The following is a 6,750-nucleotide window of genomic DNA, read 5'->3' on the forward strand; positions in this document are numbered from 1 at the left end:
AGATTTAGAGATTTATGCAGTGACTGACATGTATGATGACAGGCACAATAGGATGATTACCTAATAATAATGTTTATTAACTGTCTTGGCCAACAAAGAACAGATGTTTTTGTGCCTTGTTGAGATACAACAGTTGGATCTCAATAGTCTTTGTAACCCCTTCTAGCTTCCATCTGGATCAGAAAATTGTCCCAACTTCACAAATTATATCTTTATGCAGTGACTGACATGTATGATGACAGGCACAATAGGATGATTACCTAATAATAATGTTTATTAACTGTCTTGGCCAACAAAGAACAGATGTTTTTGTGCCTTGTTGAGATACAACAGTTGGATCTCAATAGTCTTTGTAACCCCTTCTAGCTTCCATCTGGATCAGAAAATTGTCCCAACTTCACAAATTATATCAAGATAAGTTAAAAATCCCCATATGCTCAGAGATATTTTTTTTCAGATCTCCACTAAGTAAAACAGAAAAAAAAAAGTCTATGGTAAAAAAAAAATCAGCAACAAACTGTCTCTTCTGGACATGGAAGCAAAACATGATCTTTCTGCAAGTTTTGGAGTACCCTGGAGCTTTTTGATAATGAGCACAAAAATGGCATCTGGCAAAACACAGTACCTCCAGATTGTGATAATATCTGTGTATTTTTCCTGCCAGGTGCAAACCAGTGTGAGCTCTTCCATTTCACAGTGCAAAACTTTTCTCTTTCTTTTGTATGTCTAATCTTCTAGAATAGTGTCTGAAATGACACAGTATTTTGCCGAGTCCTGAAATGCTGAAGATAGTTACTGTCTTTTTCCACTTCAATAGCAAACATGAGGTTATAGGATCACTGGAGTTTCTCTCTCAGGGTAACCAGAGTGAGTTGATTTTTAAAGTCAAACTATGCTAAATTTCAGAAAAGCTTTGGAAGACATTTGTTTTGCTTAAGGTGAAATCTCAGTTCGTTTGTGATCAAGGATATTAAGTCTCAGTACTTAATATTTTATTAGTCTTTCTGACTCACCCACTTTATCCATGAGCAGGTACAATCCATAGCCCATCTGGACTCACAGTCTGAACTATTGTCAGCACAGAACCTGGTGCTGTAGTCTTTTGTTCCCGTTTCTTGGTGACATTTTATGAAACTTGCTGATCATACAGATTAACAACACAAAATTGCCTCTGTTTACTGAAAATGGTTGAAACCACCTGCTGAATGGGTGTACACCTTCATTTTTAGTGGGGTGGAAACCATAGGAAGCTGTGGCACTGCTGCAACATTTTCTGTCACACAAAAACATATCATTGAAGCTTCTGTTGGTACAGTTTAACCTGAATAAATAGGTTGCAGTGTACTTTCATCTCCTGAAAGGATCAAGGTTTCCAGCTTACCTTGCAGTAAGAAATACAGCAGTGTTTGACCAGTAGTTCTCACAGGTCAGACTACTTCAGGGATGAGGATAAAAATGGAGCATAAAAACACTAAGCATAATATAGGTTCTTCTAATATTTCTCCTCCAGCAAGATGAGCTGGTTCAGCTACTGTGACAGTGAGCTGTAATTATAGCTGTGAGAAAACAGCAGTGTGGTTTTGTCTGTGGCAAAGGCTTTTTAAAATTTCTTTAAAAAAAAAGGGAAGAAGTGTAAGCTTTATTTCTACTTCAATGTGCCTTCCTTTCAGGCACTTGTTTACTTCAAATAATATCCTTGCTTAACACAGACTCCTTCTAAGATGATAGTCCTTTAAGTAGTCAGAATCACAGCCTGCAACAGTCTCTGTCCTTAAATAAAAGTAAACTCTTGGTACATGGATTAAAGGTAGCAGGGACAGGTATAATGGATGCTGTACTGCATTCAGGGGATGACTGCAATGGGTGAAAGACCAAGGAATAGACCTTTTGCTTTTGCATGGGGGATTCATAAACTTTGTGCAAGAGAGAGAGAATAAAATAGTCAGTGAACTGGCTGGGACTAGCAGGAAGATGATAGGAATCTTGTTCACTGGTTATTTGGGCAACAGCATAGAAAGCACTAGCTTTAGATGTAAGAATAGGCAGGATGAAGCATATAAAAAATCTAGACAAGGTTGGAACTTCCCAAAAAACATGCAGTTATGAAATATATAGAAGGAAATAAAAATCCTGAATGCTCCAGTAAATGAAAAAGTTTCAAATACTGAGTACATGTTGTGTTTGTGATCAAGGAAGTCTGAACAGTTGATTTAGGCCTCTGAGGATAAAAGATGCCGAGCAAGGAGACAATGCCAAAGAAAGAACAAGCAATTTATGTGAGCAGTTCCTGCAATAGAGAAGATACATGAGTAGGTATCATGAAAGATTTGAAAAATAATAATCCCTCAAACCCAGGCTTGGCACAGACAAGAGACTTGAAGATCAGGTCACAGATCTCATTTTCTGACCTATAAACTCCAGCCAGTTTTTTGACACAGTCTGCCTTGAAGACCATGAGGTGCAATTTTTGTGATACCATATGGCTTGATGCCAACCAAAAAAAGAAGAGCAATGCCACCACAATGAACATGGTCATTCAGATAGTCCTTATCTTAGTTTTGAGGGCACCCAACAAATGAAAAGTAAAGTAAATGTGGCAGTAAGTTATAGCTCAGGTGTAATTTCAGAGGCATGGTCTCAGTCCCTACTCCACTGTTAAGTGAGAGCCAAATACTACTTTGCAGGATTCTTTTCAATGCTTGTATTTTAGCATAATTATGTGTGGGTTTGGATTTTGTTCCTTAGAAGATGAAAATTTATACTGAGACAAGTGATACTAGAGCCCGGGGTTGAGAGGGGAGAGCATTTTGGGAGAGCATTCTGAGAGGCAGTTGCTTGACTATGGCCTACAGGAAGCCACTGTAAAGACTGAGAAGAATTCTAAGAGTCCTGAAAACATTAGCCAACTTGATAAAGGAAGGCCTACACCATTTAGCTTTTGGGGAAAATTGCGAAAATTGGATGGACAAGGGGCACATGCTCTGCAACTTGCTGTCTGTGTTTATAGTCCTGCACGGCAAAATAAAAATTGAATTAGCAGATGGCCCTGGGAAAAACAGAGACTAGACTGTGACAATTACTTTGTTGATATACATGTACAAGTCTGCATTTTCCACATCTTCACTTTTCAGACTTTAAGAGACACATCTGCTTCATCATGCAAAGACTCCTCACAGCACCATGATGTCCTGATTTCGCTCTTTGCTTTGAATTTACCAGTAAAGTTTCTAGTCTGGATTTGTCACAGGCACACAAACATTTAAGGAAGACAGATACTAATCTCTTTTCAAGCTCTTGTATTTTTCAGACTAGATTCTATACTCTTACCTGATCATTTTTCCTCTTCTTCCAGTGGTCTTTGTACATGACTGGGATCCAGCAAATCGACATTGCATACTGCCCTTACCAAAATATACTTTAATTGCTCAATTTTGTTGTTTTGGTTTGGGTTTTTTTTACTCAATTTTGTTTTTTGGTTTGGGTTTTTTTTTTTAATTCTTGTTTTCACTGATGTTTTTTCCCTAAGGCTGAAGCAAAGCAGGCATGGATGGAACACGGTATTATATCCATAATGCATTTCAACTTTTCAGCAGAAACAATTTCACAGAATAGTTTCAAGTTTACACTAAATAGCTGGATGAACATAGCCCACCATCTGATCTCACCTGAACCAGGATGACGACGACTTAATTCCAAAGTGAAACAACTGCAACTGCTCTTTTCTTCCTTCCAATGCTTTTCCGGGTCAGGGAGGAGGTGAAAAATCTTACTCTCTTCCAGTTCTTTAAGCATATCTCCAAGTCTTTAAAGGTCTGTGGGCTTTAAAATAACTTGAAACAGCACAGGAAGGACTTTGGTAAATGATATGTTTAGGTGTGTTTGATTTGAAAAAGATTAACCCAATAATATATGGGAGGGACTGGTTAACTCCACAGAAGATGCTTGGTATTAGAGGAAAGTGGTGTAAGTGACTTTCTGTCACGGCAGTTCCTGAAACGTGCTACTGTGAAGTGGGTTTTGTAATGAGACTTTAAAATAAAATAATAGTAAAGAGAGTGTAGCAAAACCAACTTTCCTATACCCAACTTCCAATAACATAATGTAACTAGTGTCCATGTGGAAGTTGGGAGGCATGCTCCTGTCTCTTTGCTATGGTGCTGGGTTAGAACACACAGCCTGGGGGCAGAAAATACATATTTCATGTGTTAAAATTTATATTTCTCTTAATATTAATAATTACAATATTCTGGAGAAACCATAACTGCCCAAAATGAAGTGAGGCATCCCAAGTTACAAACATCTCTTGAGTCGATTGCTCTTTTTTCTACTGTCCAAGCAAGGAGAGAGGACAAGCCCAGGGAACAGCACCGTGATGAGTGTCTATCATGGGGCAAGCTTTAATGAGCAAGGAGCTCTGTTTATCTGCTAATTTTAGAAAGTTATATGGCACCCTCAGCTGCATGTTAAAACAGAAACCAACAAATTTTCTTCAATATTTTTGTTCAGTCATGTGGCTGAGGTTTTTTTTGCTGTAACTCTGCTTGCTTTGGTTTTATTTTATTCCCTCTTCTAGGAGAAGTTTGTGTGTTTGGATTGGATGGGGTTTTCCCCTCCTTTTTAAGTTCCTTCTCTTATATGATACATTAAATCTTTTTTGGTTAGGTTGTCTTCAGCTATATTGTGTTGGTGGGTTTTGTAGGTGAGCAGAGAGCAGAGTGCACAAAAATAAATTAATTAATTACATTATCTCTAAAACAGACTGTGGTGTAAATGATGGCTTTGCAGATTTCAGATTACATCTTCTAGCCATGGAAAGTCTGAATCAATTTGTTGACATAATTCTGCAAGAACATATACAAATACATTCCTCAGAGAGATGTGGAGGGAGCTGTAGACTTTCATTTTTCAAAATGTATCTATCTATTCATACTGTCTGTTTCTTAGATCTCACAGCATGCTAAGCACCAGAAGGTCCAGGATGCCAGAGTTCCCTGCAGGCTCTCAGCATCCCCTGGCTTGGGGTCTCAGGCAGTATGGCAAGGAGAAGGGTCCCACTGCTGTGCTGTATGCTTCATCTAGGAGAACATGTGCTAGGAACACATTGAAGGAGATGCCCAAGGGTCACAAACGCTCTTGGATGTCAAATAAATGTACATGCAGCAAACTGAAATCAAGACGAAAGGCTGGCAGAAGGACTTAAACTCCAAAGCAAGAGCCCCGGGATGTTTCCTCACAGACTGTTTGAAATCTTAGATGATTTACATTAAGTTTATGGAGAAGGACAAGGTGAAAGGGCCTTGGATGGATCATAACATATGTTCAATATTGCGAAACTGGCTACAAAAAGAAATGGATGCAGTGTGTGCTACTCAGTAAGTTGCCACTTTATATGAGAAGTAATAAGATTTATTTAGCTTTGGAAAAGCAGACAAACTGGGTAAGAAAACACATGGTGAAGCTTCTGGATTTAGTATTTTAATAGGAGAGGGCTAAAATCCACACTACAAAAGTTAGAATAAGTTCTACCTATGGGTTCTTCAAGAATAAAAATCTTTTTGTTGTCTTTTTATAGGTTGTTCTGGATATGAGCCCCTGTGCTCTTGCCTCCTTCCCAGCTGGGAAGACAGACGTATTGAGCAGTTTGATAAGGAAATACATTTGTTTTCCAGCACTTTCCCCAAAAGAGTCTCTGAAGGCTTAGCTTCTCACAGTGGGAAATACGCTACATGCTGTTAGGGAGCTTCCTGTTCATCAGAGTCTAACACAAAGATGTCCTGTGCAGGACTCAAAACAGATGTTGGCCAGCAGCCATTGAAAGTACTGCATTTCTCTCGTGTGAGGTAGAAGATGGAACATGTGCCACCACTGAGGGCATTAGAGGAGTTTTGGTGACCATTCCGTTTATGTTAATGGTATTGGGCATGGCAGAAAAGGCAACAATCTGCCCTTGAAAAGGGACAAACAAGACTGGAAGGGAAAAAGAAGGGGAAGCTTATGTTTGTTTGATATGAAGCAAGTGTATGTTGCTTATGCTGGTCTTGGGGGTTTTATGGCCAAATGTACTGGATTCTACATTAATTTAAAAACAAATCTCTATTTAATTGCACTAAGACCCTTTCCTGAAGCCAAGTAGCTTTATGGCTGAGAAGTAAAACAAAAAAAAAAGTGACACAAGCATGAAATAAAGCACTAGATGCATCTGTGCCTGTGATGAAATGCAGACAGGCCCCATCTTAGAAGACCAAATACAGCCTACAATCCACCATCCCTAGGGATGACGAGTAGTAAGGGCAGACTGAGAGCTCCCTGGGCACTCTCTTCTCCCGTGGGATGAAACTCCAGTGGATGCCAGCCTGAAAGCCTGGCTGCCTCTACCAATAAAATGAACATTTAACCTCCTTATTTCAGATCTTAGTTTTCCCACAGCTTTCTTAGACTTTTCCAGCTTCCTTCATCTATGCTCAATTTGCTCATGTCTTTCGAAAAGAACCACCAAAAAAACCTCAAAGAAGTCCACCGGTCACTGACATCTTTATACTGCTTCTCCTTACGAAAGAGCACAGGACACCTGGAACAAGAGCATAGATGCAGATCTCTGAGGCAGCAAATAAGTCTCAGCTTTCATATGGTAAATTATAATGATAGCCGAAATGCCTTGGAGTAGGGTAATATCAGTGCCTTGGGAAAGGTAGGAAATTGGGATCAATCCAATTGATATGCTGGAAAATGTAAATTGCATTTTATATGAAG

This window comes from Acanthisitta chloris, unplaced genomic scaffold, assembly GCF_000695815.1.
Source record: "Acanthisitta chloris isolate BGI_N310 unplaced genomic scaffold, ASM69581v1 scaffold1269, whole genome shotgun sequence".
NCBI lineage: Eukaryota > Metazoa > Chordata > Aves > Passeriformes > Acanthisittidae > Acanthisitta > Acanthisitta chloris.